We start from the raw sequence: 16,334 nt of genomic DNA on the forward strand, positions 1-16,334 counted from the left end.
GACTCTGTGTTTCTGTAGGTCCGGAACAGGGTGAAACCCAGAAGTCATAGGGTGTGTGCCCCTGCACCGCTGGGTCTAAAATACCCAGTACTTCAGTTTGGCGCCCAACGTAGGGCGATTTCAGCGGTACCAGTCCAAGCCAGAGGTTCGTGAGGAGCTTCGTGTGGAAATTCCGGAGGAAGGCCGCCACTTCATCGACCCCTGCATGTCGACGTGGTCCGAAAGTCTTTTCTGCGAGGTTCTCCGCGTCCCGACGGCTACGAAGGACTGCTGCCCTGATTAATCGACCTGTTTTGGACCCTTGACGAGTTTGAGAGAGCGAAACAATCGAGAGAGTCTTCTGGTGACGCCATCGATCAGCAATATTCAGTTAAGTATAAGTGGAGCGTCTCCCATTTGTTTTGGTATCCTTCGGGATCATTTGAATTGGTACTTTGGAGTTTGCAAACGCCAAAACCAGAGGACTCGTGTATTCACGAGGCTATCGTAATCGATAATCCTTTGACGTTTGGTGGATCTAGACTAGTGAGCGAAGATGCCTGGTTCTGGACTATTTGGTAGATTATTCTGTTTGGGTTGTGGAAAAGATTTCCAGCTAGAGGAATCATGTCCGGTTCCTCCGGTTGGAACTCCAACTTATGAGCTCTATGTGAAACATGGCGTAGGCCCCATTGCATATAACGAAGTGTGGATCCACTACACCAGGAAAGATGGTGTTTTAAAATGGCCCCAAAATGGTAGTTTCGATACTGATATTTTAGATAATCTGGAAATTAAATTGTTTAAGAAGAAAGCCTGGCCGGCGATGTTTGACTCTTTCCGCTTATGGCGAAAGGAAGCCAAACAGAAGGAAATTAAGTTAGCGAAAAAGAATAAGAGAGAGAGAGGTATGTCAGTAATGCAAGCAGCTGTACAATTTAAAGACAATGAGGAGGAGCAAATGAATGAGCAATTGCACAGGCAGCGTAAGTTAGGGATTGACAAATGTTACCCAGCTTTGCCACATTCTAAATAGGATGAGTCAGAAGAAAAGGAAAAAGATCCCTTGATGTCACATTTGTTGAGTTCGCCACCCCCGTATGCTCAAACTGCCACGGCGCCTCCCCAGCTTGTAAATATGCCGCCTCCAGTGCATATACTGCAAGCCTTGCCGCAACCGCCAGTTGCTTTGCAGCCAGTTCCTATTCCTGTAGCGCAGCCCTCTCAAGCGCCGCCAGTTGTGCTTCCAACTGCCCCCGCACTTCCTGCGACTTTGCCTAATCCAGTAACTGCCTCCCCTAACACTCTTCCTTCCACCACTCCAGTACCTGTCTCTACATCCTCTTTTCTTCCCTCTGTTTTTCCCCCTGTTCTCGCCTCAGCTTCTCCTTCAGCGCGACAGCGCTTAGCTAATGTGGTTACTACATTAATGTCTCCTCTCTTTGGGTCATCTGGTGCAACTCCTGGTGTACAGCGTAAGCAGTTGCGCAGCCAATTGCCTAACCCCGATGAGAAAAAGGTAATAGATCACATGGCGCGTAGATGGATCGTTTTTCCTTCACTTTATGATGTGGAATCAGTTGTCAACACTTTCCATCAATGGGATGCCCCTAAACAGAGATATGTGTTTGAGAAAATGTGCGAAATTCTCTGTGAAGAATTGGAGGATAGTGGTAAAAATCCGAACCCGCAGGAGTTGTGTAGAGTGAGGTTTGATTTTGGAACTGGTATAATTGTGGACCGCGAAGTAGATAAAGCAGTTGCGGTTGTATTGTCACTTAGGAATGACGATTGCCAACAGTCATTGTTTGAACAAGAGGTCCTTGTGGGGAAAAAGGCAAAAGCGCGACAATACCCTATGAGAGAAGTTCCCCCGGTATGGAAGGAAGCGGTTGCAGCTGTCGGTGGTAACCCCGCTGTGGCAGCGCATTTCCAGCGTGTTTGGGTGCATGTTCCATGGAAGCGCTCTGAAGTGTTAGCGCTTAAGCAGTCCTTACCTGATCCCCGTAAGAACCCAGCAGGTTATTATAAAGAGTTGTCACAGACGGCAGGGTCATGCATTATGAATCTGGCCGATATAGACATGTTGTTTGGCAATGTTGTTCCACAGCCTCTATGGGGATCAATTCGTAATGTAGATCACAATGCAGAACTAGGGGATACATGGGCCAACATTGTTGCTGCTGATGCTAGACAAACTGGTGGTGCGAAACCAGAACCTTTAGTAGCTGAATTGCCTGGTAGAATCATCACGTATATGAAGACAATAATGCCTGCGATGCGCGTAAATTGGGACAAGTTATCTGCATGCAAGCAGAAGAAAGATGAGACAGTGTCAGACTTCTTTACTAGGTTTGAAGAAACGTTTATTGACCACAGTGGGCAGGATATGAGTACTGAGGGTGGCCAACGGTTATTTGTGGATAAGTTTGTGCAGAATCTACTTCCTGACCTGTGTAAAAAGTTAAAAGATTCAGAGAGTTCCTGGGCTGTTTCTTCTTCAGCGCAAATACTGGCTACTGCACAGTATTATGAAAATAGAGATAAGGACGAGAAAGATAGAACAGAAAAGAAAACGAAGGAACTGAAGACAAAGGTCCTTTTACAGCAGGCCTACCCGCCACGTGGAGGTGTTAATAATTATAGGCAACCCCAAGGTGTCTATCACCAACCCCAACAGTTTCAGACAAACCAGCAAATGAATGGGTATTATCATCCACGTGTCCCTGTAGGTCCCAACCAATGTTCATACTGCAAAGAGGAAGGTCATTATAAATATAGTTGCCCTAAATTAATGCAGCGGAACGGTAATGCGTATGGCGCAAGAGGTAGGGGTGGTCAGCAAGCTCCTAGAGGCAGAGGGCGTGGAAATGCTCCCCAGAACGCGCGTCCTCTGCCGCCTCAAAATACCATCAATAGTTTTGATCAGCAAGCTAACGCGACTAGTAATACGGCCAGGGCCGTTTTTACCATTAGGCAAGACTAGGCGGCCGCCTAGGGAGGCAAAATGGTTAGGGCGGCATAAGCGGGGAATGGAAGAAACGGCCCTGCATGCACGCTGCTGACTACCACTACCTAATGCGGAAGTGTGCTTTAGCACCCTCAATTGATAAACTCGGAAAAAGTACTGGTGATACAAGACATCTCACAAACACGCACATTTTGCATCTAAACAAAATGTATTTCGGTAATATCCAACCGCAAAGTGGATATGTACTCAAATACTCCGACTTTTGAACAAAAATAACCCCTCCTCTTCCTAAATTAAAAAAAGAAGAACCTGTTGCATCGCCAGAACCCTCAAAACTATGGAAAACTATGAATGTCCATCCAGTCTTAAGGGCTTAGGGTGTGTATGCGCACCACGACTGACTCACCAATGCGGTTGATTCCACGCCTGACCTAGAGAAGTGTCCTTTCACTGCACCGGAAGGACTAACGCTCTGTAAGAAGGAACACAAATAAGGGGTTGAGAGACCAGCCACCAGGTGCGGTCAACGTGTGGATAGATTTCCTGGAAGTGTCTTGTCTGTAATTTTTCCATGAAGAAGTGGGTGAGCTGCAGCGAACAGCTCTCGTATTCACCGTTCATATCCCCAGGGACAGGCTATGGTGCTGCCATTCCTCGTTATGCGTTTTTGCCTGGCCTGTAGATTTTTCTGCACAACAGCTTCTTATGTCGTGCCCTGTGTGCTCTGCATGATTTTTCTGTCCTGCAGATCAGTGCTGCAGTTTGTTGATCTCCACCAGACTGCTCGTCCCGGTCCTGCAACAATACACTGCGGAGTTTAATGAGGAGAGAGGACCCGGGAGAGGAGGTGATAAGACTGGGGAGTTCAGAGAGGAGAGGTGCAGAGGAGGACCAAAGGAAGAGAGAGGGGAGAGGTGCACAGGAACAACTGCAAACTGAGGCGTGAGAAGAGCTGAGGGAAATGTGCAGGAGACGCGAGGGGTGAAGAGAAAGACCCGCGAGAGGAGAGGCGCATGGGGTGACATGTGAGAGTCAGAGGGAGCCATTCACGAGGGACAGTGACTGGTGCAGAGAGACCTGCAGAGGAGAGAGGGGATCCGGAAGGAGGCCTCCTGGTAGAGAGGCGCCAAACACCGAGGTTGTGGGGATAAGAAGGGAGCGCAGGAGAAGAAGTGAAAGGTAGCAGGAGGAAGCAGGGAGCGCTCCAGGGTAAGCGGGAGGCGCCATCGGAGAAGCAAGAGCAGCCGGGTGAAGATGGGAGTGCCGGCATCAGCATGTGGGATGAGAAGGGCACGAGGACAGAGAGTTCAATGATCCATGCAAGAGGGAAGGTGCACCAGTGACGCGAGAGCAAGGACACTACTGAGGACTGTCACTGAGCCAGAGGTGCTGAGGGGGGCTACCCACGGAGAGGCACTGAGGACTGGCACTGATTGAATGATAGTGAAGGGCACTGAGGACTGGCACCGAGGATTGGTACTCACAGACTGTCTTGAGGATTGGTACACACAGAGGGGCACTGAGGACTGTCACTGAGCGAGAGGTGCTGAGGGGTGCTACCCACGGAGAGGCACTGAGGACTGGCACTGATTGAATGATAGTGAAGTGTATGAGGACTGGCACCGAGCATTGGTACTCACAGAGGGGCACTGAGGACTGGCACTGAGTGAGGCGTACCGAAGACTGGTGCTGAGGACTGCTACTAACAGAGGGGCACTGAGGACTGTCACTGGAGAGGGATTATGCGGACTGGCACTGAGCGAAGGGCACTGAGGACTGGTACTCACGCAGGGCCACTGCGGTCTGTTACTGAGCGAGCAGTACTGAGGACTGGTGCTTAAAGAGGACTGACCCTGAACAAGAAGTATGGAAGACTCCTATTAATGAGGGGAGGGGGAAGGGGGTCCGAGGACTAGTATTTGTCATTAAGGACTGGCACTGAGTGGAACTGAGACTGGCATTGAGCGAGGAGCACGGAGGGCTGGCACAATAGGGAGGGGTATTAAGGACTGGCACTGAGAATTGGTACTCACGGAGGGTCTCTCAGGACTGATATGGACCAATTGAGCATTGAAGACTGTGTTGAGTGAGGGGTACAGAGGACAGGTACTGAGCAAGTGACCCTGAAGACTGTGTTCACTGTGGAGTACTGAGGGCAGGTACTGAACGAGTGAGCCCTGAAGACCCTGTTCACTCTGGGGGTACTGAGAGCAGGTTGTGACCGAGTGAGCATGAAGACTGTGTTCACTGAGGGGCACTGAAGACAGGTACCTACCGAGGGAGCATTGACGACTGTGTTCACTGAGGGGTACTGAAGACAGGTACTGACAGTGATGGCCAACTGTGTTCACTGAGGGGTGCTGAAGATAAGCACTGACAGAGTGAGCATTGAAATCTGCGTTCACTGAGGGGTATTGAGGACAGGTACTGGCCGGGTGAGCATTGAAAACTGTGTTCACTGAGGGATATTGAGGACAGGTACTGGCAGTGACTTTGAAAACTGTGTTCATCAAGGGGTACTGAGGACAGGTACTGGCCGAGTGAGCACAGAAGACTGTGTTCACTGATGGGTACTGAGGACAGGTACTGGGTGAGTGGGCAATGCAAGTTACTATTTTTGTTTTTAATGGTTTTGAAAATGAGGTGCACTTGATGCCTTGGTGGTATTTAAAGACAAGGCTCTATTGGGCATCCATGTACATAAATCTGTGAATGTATGGCTACTGTAACGGTCTGGTCTGGGCCTTTCGTTGAGGTTGTTTGCAGGACTGACTGTTGTGTTTCCTGATAGTAAATGAGAGTAACACAGAAGGGTTCGGCAGTAGAGGGTGTGCCTCTCTAGCCTGGCTGGCAGGGAGAGAGAGTGATGGTAGTAAAATGGAGAGGCCGGCATTTTTCAATTCTCACCTAGGGCGGCAAAACACCTAGAAATGGCCCTGGATACATCTATTGCATCCATCAACCCCAAGTGAATGAGAAGTGAATTATCCTCCTCTTTGGGTTACCAAGAGATGAACTCACCCGCCATTATATGAGGAGTAGGAAAAAACCCAGATTGTGTTGACCAAAATATAAGTAGGTGTCTTAGAACTGCACCAGCACAGGCCCAGGAGGCGATTGGCTTGTTGCTCAACCAAGGCAGTCAGTTGCTGCTCCGCGGAAGCACCGCAATGCTGGAGCCACTAAACAAAGGATACGAGCACTGTCCGTCCGATTTCACCCTGAGCATGAAGAAACTGACAGCCCTCTCGACGGAAGCTGTCAGAAGAGCCGAAAGCAGCAGAGGAACGCCAAATATGTGGAGGAATGCCCCCTCCCTCCTTCTACGCACGCGCACCGCGCCCTCTATCGGGGCTGACGGTGCACTGCGTCTGCGGTGTGAGGAGAAGGGAGCGCGCCGCAGGAGAAAATCCCCCACCGTCCGTGCCCCGCGGTCTGAATAGCAGTCCGGTCGGAGCGTGAACAAGGCGCTCAAGGACCCGTGAACACATATGGCGCTGTCTTGACCTCTCTGGAAGTCCCCCCCCCCCCCCCACCACCACCACCACCAGCAAGCGGGTTCTACCGCAGCTGACGAGGCATTCGCCGACAGAAAGGTTAGCGCCGACCTCGAAGTAAATAAAGTACAAACAACTGTCAATGAGCACAATCACGCCCTCAATGAGTAAATAAGGGCACAAAGTCCACATAGGCATAAACAAGATCAAGGAAAAGCACTTATCTGGCTGCCGAGCAATGAAGAAAGAGGAAGTGCTGTTCCTTGATGTTGTTTATATGGGACTGCCTCTATGGTTGTTGTGAACTGTCAAAAGACTCATGGGATTTGTAGTCTTTTGTTGGTGTTTTTTGTTAAGGCTGCTGAGCAATAAATAAGAGAGAGACAAGCATAATCTGAGCCTCCGGTCCTGACATAGATTACATGTTCAGACGGATGGCAGGCTTTTCCTTATGGTTCATTGGTTTTGTGTCTCAAGATCTCAGGGTGCCATCTGCTACCATTGGCTTCCCAGGGCCTCCATAACCACTGCATTCGAATTGGACAATCAAGTTAATTGCTCTGGTTATTTGGCTCTTTAGGGAATGTGAAGAAGAGAAGTCAAGTAATCAAGGCTTACTTTAGATGGTGGAAGGGGTTAGAAACTCATATAGTGCATGACACAGTAAATAATGAAGTCTCAATATTCAGTCCTAACTGGAATTTCGAAGAAGAATAGGTCTTTATTTCCAGGTAATTAAAATAAGGCACTTTAAATAATATACATATATATTAAGATATATGTGTGTGCAGTACATTTTATATTTAAATTTATTTTAATTGGACTTTTCAGCGTAATTGTCATGCCAATCTCACAGAAACGATCATAGAGCATCCCCATCCGACACTAATCAGACAGGGGGGGGGGGCATTTTTCAATTCTCGCCTAGGGCGGCAAAACACCTAGAAACGGCCCTGAATACGGCCCAGTATTATAATAATGATTATTATGCAGAGGACGGTGATGCAGAGAATAATGATTACTAGGACAGCCATAGGCAAAGAGAGGGAGTTGTTTCAGTGCCAGTGGATCAGAGTGGACCGTATGTTGAGGTGACTACAGCAAATGTAACGGAGCCTTTTCTGCTAGATACTGGTGCTGCAAAGAGTTCAATCATGCATTCAAAACTTCCTGGCGCACCTTTGTCTGGCGGGATAAATGTTTCAGTAGGTTTTTCTGGCGCCCCAGTAAGGAACCCGATTTCTAGTCCCATGTCACTTTCTGTTGGACCTTGTGAGCTGAAAGCACCCCTGATCCTAACAACGGGTTGTGGTGAGAATTTGCTGGGATTAGATTTGTTGAAAAGATTGCACGCTACACTGTATTGTTCTCCTTCAGGAGTACAACTTACATTAGGCAAGAAAGTGATTTCCCCGATGTACTTGTCTAAAAATACAATGCCGCCTGAATTGTCATCCCTTCCGGATGCCCTTTGGGCTACTGGTCCCAATGATGTGGGCCTCTTGGAGATACCGCCATACGTGGTAACTTTAAAGGCTAATGTCAGACTGCCACGTATTCCCCAGTACAAAATCTCTAATGAAGGCCAGAAAGCATTGTTAGACATTGTCAGCGACCTGATTAATAAAGGTGTGATTGAAGAGGCAACGTTTGCAATAGTCCGATTTTACCTGTCTTAAAACGGACGGATCCTTCACAGCCACCTGTTTACAGATTTGTGATTGATCTTAGAGAGGTTAATAAGATTGTTGTGCCACAGTTTCCAGTTGTCCCTGATATAACTGCCTTGTTAACGATGATTCCAGCCTCTGCTGTATGGTTTTCAGTGATCGATTTAAAGAATGCTTTCTTTAGCATCCCAATTGCAGAAAAGAGCAGAGACATTTTTGGTTTTAGTCTGGGAGGCCGAAGCTTCCGCTTCAAACGCGCTCCCCAGGGCTACTGTGAGAGTCCATCCATATACAGTCAAGCTTTGAAAGCGCAGCTTGATGCACTTATTCTACCTAGTGGCGCTATCCTGATTCAGTACGTGGACGATTTACTAATCGCTGCGGATACTGAGAAGATCTGTAAAGAAGCCACATTGTCACTGTTGCGCCATTTATCCGCTTTCCATCACAAAGTGTCTCTCTCTAAGCTGCAATATTGTCGACAAGAAGTGACCTACTTAGGTCATCTCTTATCGAAGGAGGGAAGGAAACTGACCCCAGAAAGAATTCAAGCCATTGCACAGTTGAATGTGCCAAAGACACAGAGAGAAGTGCGTGCTTTCTTGGGCATCACTTCATACTGTAGGCATTGGATCCCTAGTTTTTCTTTGTTGGCAAAGCCTTTATTAGCCTTAACATGCAAAGACACACCGAATCCTATCCCATGGTCTGAAGAGTGCCAGAAAAGTTTTGTGGAATTGCGTAATGCGTTATGTTCAGCTCCTGTGTTGGGCACTCCTGACTACAGCAAGCCTTTTACATTGTATGTTCATGAGAAAGATGGATGCGCATTATCAGTGTTAACACAGCCTTTTGGCGACAGACCGCGCCCATGCGCATATTTTTCATCAACCTTGGACCCTGTAGCGAGGGCATTGCCAAGCTGTCTGAGAGCGACAGCTGCTGCAGCGATGTCTATCCGACAATCTGCTGGTTTGGTAATGGACAATACATTGATTGTTATGGTTCCACATGCTGTAGACACATTATTAAATAGGACCAAGACACAACACTTGACTAGTGCGCGATTATCAGGTTATGAACTTACACTGTTAGCGAATCACATACACATAAAAAGATGTAATACGCTGAATCCAGCTACATTGTTGCCAATTCCAGCAGACTCAGATGAGATTGAGCAACATGATTGTCTGTTCAGAACAGAAGAAGAGACGAAAGGGAGAGTAGATCTAAAAGATACTCCCCTGACTGAGTGTGATGGCACTTTATGGGTAGATGGTTCATGCTTCAAGCTCCCTAATGGTGACACGACTGCTGCATATGCTATCACGACTTTGCACACGGTCGTGGAAACTGCACGAGTGCCACATAATTCGGCCCAAGCAGCAGAATTAATCGCCCTCACGAGAGCATGTGTGTTGTCTGAAGGAATGAGAGTGAACATATACACAGATAGCCAGTACGCCTTTGGCGTGGCTCATAATTTTGGGCGTTTGTGGAAAGAGCGTGGGTTCCTGACGTCGCATGGAGCTAAAATTCAGAATGGCAAGTTGGTGAATGATCTCCTTGAGTCACTGACCCTACCGTTGCAAGTTGCGATCATGAAATGCAGTGCGCACAGGAAAGTCACAGATGATGTTGGACGTGGGAATGCGTTTGCTGATGAGACCGCGAAAGAAACGGCACAGAATGTGAAGACTAGAATGTATGTTGCAGGCCCCGCAAGATGGGTTAATGATGTTGGGATGTGTGAGAACACAATAGAGAGTGTGAAGTCGCTTCAGGCTGAAGCCACAGAGGAAGAGTTAAGCAAGTGGAGAGAAAGTATGGGTAAGTTGGATGAGAATGGTTGTTGGACTGATCTGACAGAACATAGGCGATGGTTGTTGCCTGATGCATATGTGCTTCCAGTGGTTACTATGGCACATGGAATGGCACATATCAGTACGAAAGGTATATGCAAGTTGTTGGCTACAGTATGGCAGAATGCTGGGATTCCCAAGTGTGCAGAGAATGTGGTCAAGAATTGCATAGTATGCTTGAAGTACAACCCTGGTAGGGGAACCCCAACTCCGGCTGGTCACTTTGCACCCCCATCATGTCCATTCGAAGTTTTGCAGCTGGACTTTATTCACATGGAAAGATGCAACAACCTGAAATATGTACTGGTGGTTGTTTGTGCTTTCTCAAAATGGATAGAGGCTTATCCTCTGAAAGATAACACTGCCCTATCCACAGCCAAAGCCCTTGTAAAGGAATTTTTCCCTAGGTTTGGGATGCCAAGAATGGTGTGGTGTGATAACGGAAGTGAGTTTGTGGGTAAAGTGATGAAGAATGTATGTGAAGGGCTAGGGATAAAGCAGAAGTTCCACGCTGCAAATCACCCCCAATCAGCTGGACTAGTAGAACGCTACAATGGAGCCTTAAAGCTCAAGCTGGCCAAAATTCAGGCGAGCACCGGTCTTAAATGGCCTGACGCTCTGCCCTTAGCACTCCTGTCCACTAGAATGACCATACACTCACGAGTGGGACTTAGTCCTTACGAGGTCGTTTTTGGCCGTCCCGCCAACGTATGGGGTGTACCGAGGCCTACGAAGTTCAGTGAGATAGAGCATCCAGTACTACTCGATTACCTGTATGATTTGACTGTTAAACTGCGTGTTTTGCACCAACAGGTACATGATACTCTTCCCCAAGCCTCTGAACCTCCTGGACACCCTATCAACCCTGGCTCGTGGGTCCTGGTCCGGAATTTCCAGCGTAAGGGCAACGACGAGCCTCGCTGGATCGGCCCTCATCTTGTTCTTCTGTCGACGAGATCAGCAGTGCGAGTGAAAGGGAAGAAGCACTGGATCCATGGTACCCACTGCAAAATAGTCCCCTTGCCTCTGCCATATGACCAGTGGGTCAAGGAGGGTATCGCCGACTCAGAGACAGACACTGTACCTCGTTTTGTACCATTCAGTGACGCACGCTTAAGAGACACAGTTTCAGACCAAGAGAGTGACAATATTCTGCAAGAAACTGTGCCACCATCAAATCGACTGGACACCACTGAGCCTGAACTTTTGTTTCAAGACCAAACAGCACCTGGCCGCCTTCGCTATAATTTGAGACCAAGGCCCATGGACAAATAAAGATTTTCCTCACTATTTCCCTTTTGACATTTTTTGCTCTCCCATCTGAAGGACTTTCTTGATTTTTGTTTTTCGAACCACCATCCGGGTTCTGCCGCAGGGTCGCGGTGCCAAGACTTTGGGGTACAGGCCGAAGACGCTAGGTCAATGGTTCTGGTTAGTCTAGGGCGTTTCCCTGGACTGACAGGCGTACTCCTTAGCAGAAGAAACTCATCCACCGCGAGCGGCCCGAGTAGAGGATGGAGTTTTTTAAGATGGAGAGACCGATTGAGGAAATGAACTCTAATGCAAGAATGTGTAGAATTGTGAAAAGTAAATGTTTTGTCTTTTTGTGCCTTTTTACACTATGTAGTATCATAATGTTTATTGTAGGATTTGTGTTCTTCTCCGCTCAAAAGCCCATTGAACCCACTCAACAGCCTATATCTCTTTCTACTGCCTCCTCTCACTCTTTTCACCCTTTGCCTGAGCACGAACAGACCAGACGATCAGAGTTTGTAAATAACTCGTTTATCCAACTCTTGCACCAGCACCAACTTGTAATGAATACGACCAATTGCTGGGTGTGTGGGTTAATGCCACATACCATTAACAAAGGTATTCCCTACCTGGTGCTACCGTACAGTTACAATGGATCGTCATGGGCATTCCAAACCATGTTTCTCTATGCCCTAGATACATACTCCCCTCGCCAACCGCGTTCCATCAGACCTATAACCAATAATAAGGCTTTAATGAAAGGAGTTGCCGATATGAGTAGAGATATTGATGCATACTCATCCATTCCCAAAGAAGAGCTGAGACCTTATGTAGGATGGAACGCGACGGGGTATAGTATTAGTCTGGGTGAAAGACAGCGAAAAATCTCATCTCCAATCTGGGTCGTACCCCACATGGGTCGGTTCTGCTTACAGGGTAATGGTCAGAATCCTAGAGCTCAACTGGGAAGAAGTGACTGTACTGAAACGTACACCTTCCCGTCACAGTTTTCCCCTGCGTTTCTAGCTGCCAAGGGCACATATTTCATCTGTAATGACCGAGCATATACATGGCTGCCCCCTGATTTCTCGGGCACATGTTATATTGCGAACTTGCTACCGCCGACATTTACTGCCGCCTCTGACTATCACAAGACCAGAGTTGTGAGAGGTGTGATTAGTAAGGAGGATACTGCCGGTCAGGAAGCGGGAGACTTCTTCTTGGGTTTCCTGCCGTTTTGGGGACCTATGGTCAATAGTAGGAACCTGAGACAGCTGACACGTGTGGTTGAATCCACTGTCAATGTAACGGCTGGTGCCCTTAGTAATCTGACAGCTGAGCTCCAAGCGGATCGCCTTATGACTCTGCAGAACCGCATGGTTCTAGACGTTATTCTTGCAGACCGCGGTGGGGTATGCAAGGTCATCCAATCCAGTTGCTGCATTTTCATACCAGATAATGCTCCAACAGTGTATCAAGCCATCTCCAAACTCCATAAAATATCTGAAGCCATACACGTGGATAAGGGAGATTGGTCACTGGTGGGGTGGTTCTGGGAATTGATATCTGCCTGGGGTTGGAAAGTTCTGATGGTCGTTGGAATGATCTTAGCCATTCTTTTCCTGTTCTGTCTGTGCATACAGTGTGCTCCTGCGATATGTGGCCTCTGTACTACCTTATGTGTAAGGAAACCTGTATCAAGGGACGAGCTAAGTAATAGGATGATGCTACAGCAACATCTCCATGACTTCGTGAACATTGACCTAGACTCGGATTAAGATGAGTATAGTGATTGCCTATGTAAGGGCAAAAGGAGGGTCTGTCGTACTTTAATATTCGGGACCGCGTAGGGGACAGGGCCCTACCCCTGTCTATCTTGGTATTAGCGAACCGCAAATGGTAAATGCGGCATGTACGAGTGCTTTATATATCGTTCTAGCTATGAATGCACTGTGTACACGTTCTTCTGCTCCACTACGCGGGTTCCATTTTGGAAACAGTGGCCATCTTGTCATTGCCCTCACATAGGCTATAATGGAGTAAATACGGGCCTCACAGTACATGGGCTTCCCCTCTGACTTCTCTGTGACCTGGGCAGCTGGCTCTGCTGCCCTGGGTCAAACCGGTCTCACGAGCTCCCCTTCCTCCGTCCACCTGTGATTAGCATCAGGGTTTGACCCGTCATAAAGCCCTTTCATTCTACACAATCCCCCGGCTAATCTCTTCCACACCTGCTTGTTCCTGCTTTATGACTTGTTTCCCAAAACAGGAGATGCTCATGTTTATTGGGGGGTCTCTTTACATCAAACGTGGGATCTGAACCTTACTGTGTAAATCATTGTGGGCTGGCCGAATTGGAATGTGGGATGGTCATCATGACTCTGCTTTTTCGTTTGTAATGTATACCTTTATATGGCCATATCGTAAACCAAGGAATGTGCGCCTGGAGCATGATATTTTGTACTTAAGGAGAAGTCCGTTCCTATGATTTTCAGCAGTCTCCTGAGAACATACACGCTGTTGTACTTCTAGGATACCTGTCATTGGTCTGCAGCCAATAAACGATTCTTTGACTTCACCCAGAAGACTCTGTGTTTCTGTAGGTCCGGAACAGGGTGAAACCCAGAAGTCATAGGGTGTGTGCCCCTGCACCGCTGGGTCTAAAATACCCAGTACTTCACCCCACGCAGGACTCGTGGAGTGTGGGGGGCTGATCTTCGGTGCAGATGGTGCTTGGGGTTGGGGCTTCTCAATCCCCGGTGCACAACTTCGAGGGTGCCTCAGAAGCTGCGCTGGAAGATACTAGCCACTTTTCCCAGGTAGCCGGTCCCACGTCTCTCGTCGCCTCCACGGATCTCAGCTCGGCTGTGGATGTGGATCAGGGTCGGAGAAGTCTGGAAGTCAAGGCTCTGGTCGGGCTCTGCAGTCGGTCCCTCGTAGAACTTCAGCAAAGCAAAGGGTAGTCTCTTGATGGTGCCTGTTTGCACAGGGTAGCCACTCCTTGGCCACAAGGGAGATTCTTCAGTCTTCTTCTTTCGTCGAATGTCGAATGCCCAGAGTTTCTGTTCAAGTTGCAGGTTCAGGATAATCTAATCTCCTGGGGCCCAGCTACCACTCTTATACTAATCTGGGGGGCTGGGTTGCCTGCTAGGTCACGCCTTATGGGTGGGACCTGGGAGGGGGGTGGTTACACCCCCTTCCCTTTGTCCAGTTTCGCGCCAGGACTGGGGCTGGAGTGCCCCAGCACCGGTTTGAACTGGACTATGCACGGGACACCTTGTGTGCCCCAGGCTTGTCTCATTCTTTTCATACCTCCCTGCCCCAATACACTAAGGCCTGTCTGGGGTGGTGCTCACACCTCCCAAGGCAGGAAACCTATTGTCCAAGTCTCCCTTGCCGGGATCACTCCCAGCAGCAGGAGGTCAGACTCGTGTCTGTGGCAGCAGCATCCATTTTGTGATGCTGGGGCTCTGGTTAACTTTAACCGGGTAAGTAGGTTACAACATGTCTTCTCCCTCTAGAAGGGAGGGATAATATCCTCATCCCCAGAAATGGGATGGGGGTATTATTCCAAAGTGTTAGACACCTTACACGACATGTTTTGATAAAGCCAAACCATAATTACCATAACCGTTTAAGATTATAAGACACTTTAAGAGTATATGGTAGGCTATATCATAGAACAGCTATAAGGACATGGTTCCGAAAGCTGCAGACAGGCTCAGCTCATGCTAGAGCACCATCTCACATGTTACCAAGCATTCTGCCTCCAGGATTGTTAAGGCCTGCCATAGGAGTGGCTGATAGGTGCACATGTGTCTATATGTAAGTTAGGTATAGGAATACTACACCTAAGCAAGGGGTGATTACACGACCTTGCCCCAGCTTAGTGATCAGCCAGTTGTGTCATAATGGAAGGCCAGGCCAGGGGTGGCATAATACATGCTGCAGCCCCTGGTAGGCCTAGGGTACACCTATGCCCTGGGTACCTAAGGTACACTGTACAGGGACCAATAAGGTGATCCTATCCAAATGGGTTATGTACCTAAAGTACATAGTATCAATTTAGAGAGAGAACAGCAGGGCTGTGGGTCTGATTAGCAGGCCCACAGCCACATCTAAGTCGAAAACCAGTAAAGCAAAAGCAAAAAGTGGGGGTGAACATAGAAAGCAGACCCTACTCTCCTACACAACCCCCCCCCCCAAACTTAGGGACATTAAACTAACCTTGACCAGTTGAGTCTTCATGTTCTAAGTGGAAATATCTGGAGAGTCCATCTGCATTGGCATGGTCAGTCCCCGGTCTATGTTCCACTGTGAAGTCCATCCCCTGTAGGGAAATGGACCACCTAAGAAGTTTGGGATTTTCACCCTTCATCTGATGTAGCCACAAGAGGGGCTTATGGTCTGTCTGAATCTTGAAGTGAGTGCCAAACAAGTATGGCCTCAGCTTCTTCAGGGCCCAAACCACAGCAAAGGCCTCCCTCTCAATAGCTGACCAACGTTTCTCTCTAGGGGTCAGCCTTCTACTTATAACAGCAATGGGCTGGTCTTGACCATCTACATTCAGTTGTGAAAGAACAGCTCCCACACCTAACTCAGAAGCATCTGTCTGGACAATGAACTCTTTGGAGTAGTCTGGACTTTTCAGAATAGGTGCACTGCACATGGCCTGCTTCAGGTCTTCAAATGCTTTTTGACAGCTTACTGTCCACTGAACTTTCTTTGGCATTTTCTTGGAGGTCAAGTCATTAAGTGGTGTCACAATGGACCCATAGTTCTTAACAAACTTTCTGTAGTACCCAGTCAGGCCCAAGAAAGCTCTGACCTGAGTCTGGGTAGTTGGAGGAGTCCAGTCCTTTATGGTCTGGATCTTGCTCTCCAGTGGTTGAACCTGACCCCCACCAACTAGGTGGCCCAGGTACACAACCTTGCTCTGCCCTATCTGGCACTTAGTGGCCTTGATAGCGAGGCCTGCCTTTTGCAGGGCCTCTAAAACATTCCTCAGGTGGACCAGGTGATCCTCCCAGGTGGAGCTAAAGACAGCAATATCATCAAGATAAGCTGCACAATAATCATCCAACCCAGTAAGGACTTGATT

The sequence above is a fragment of the Triturus cristatus genome, chromosome 1_1, assembly GCF_964204655.1.
Source record: "Triturus cristatus chromosome 1_1, aTriCri1.1, whole genome shotgun sequence".
Classification (NCBI taxonomy): domain Eukaryota; kingdom Metazoa; phylum Chordata; class Amphibia; order Caudata; family Salamandridae; genus Triturus; species Triturus cristatus.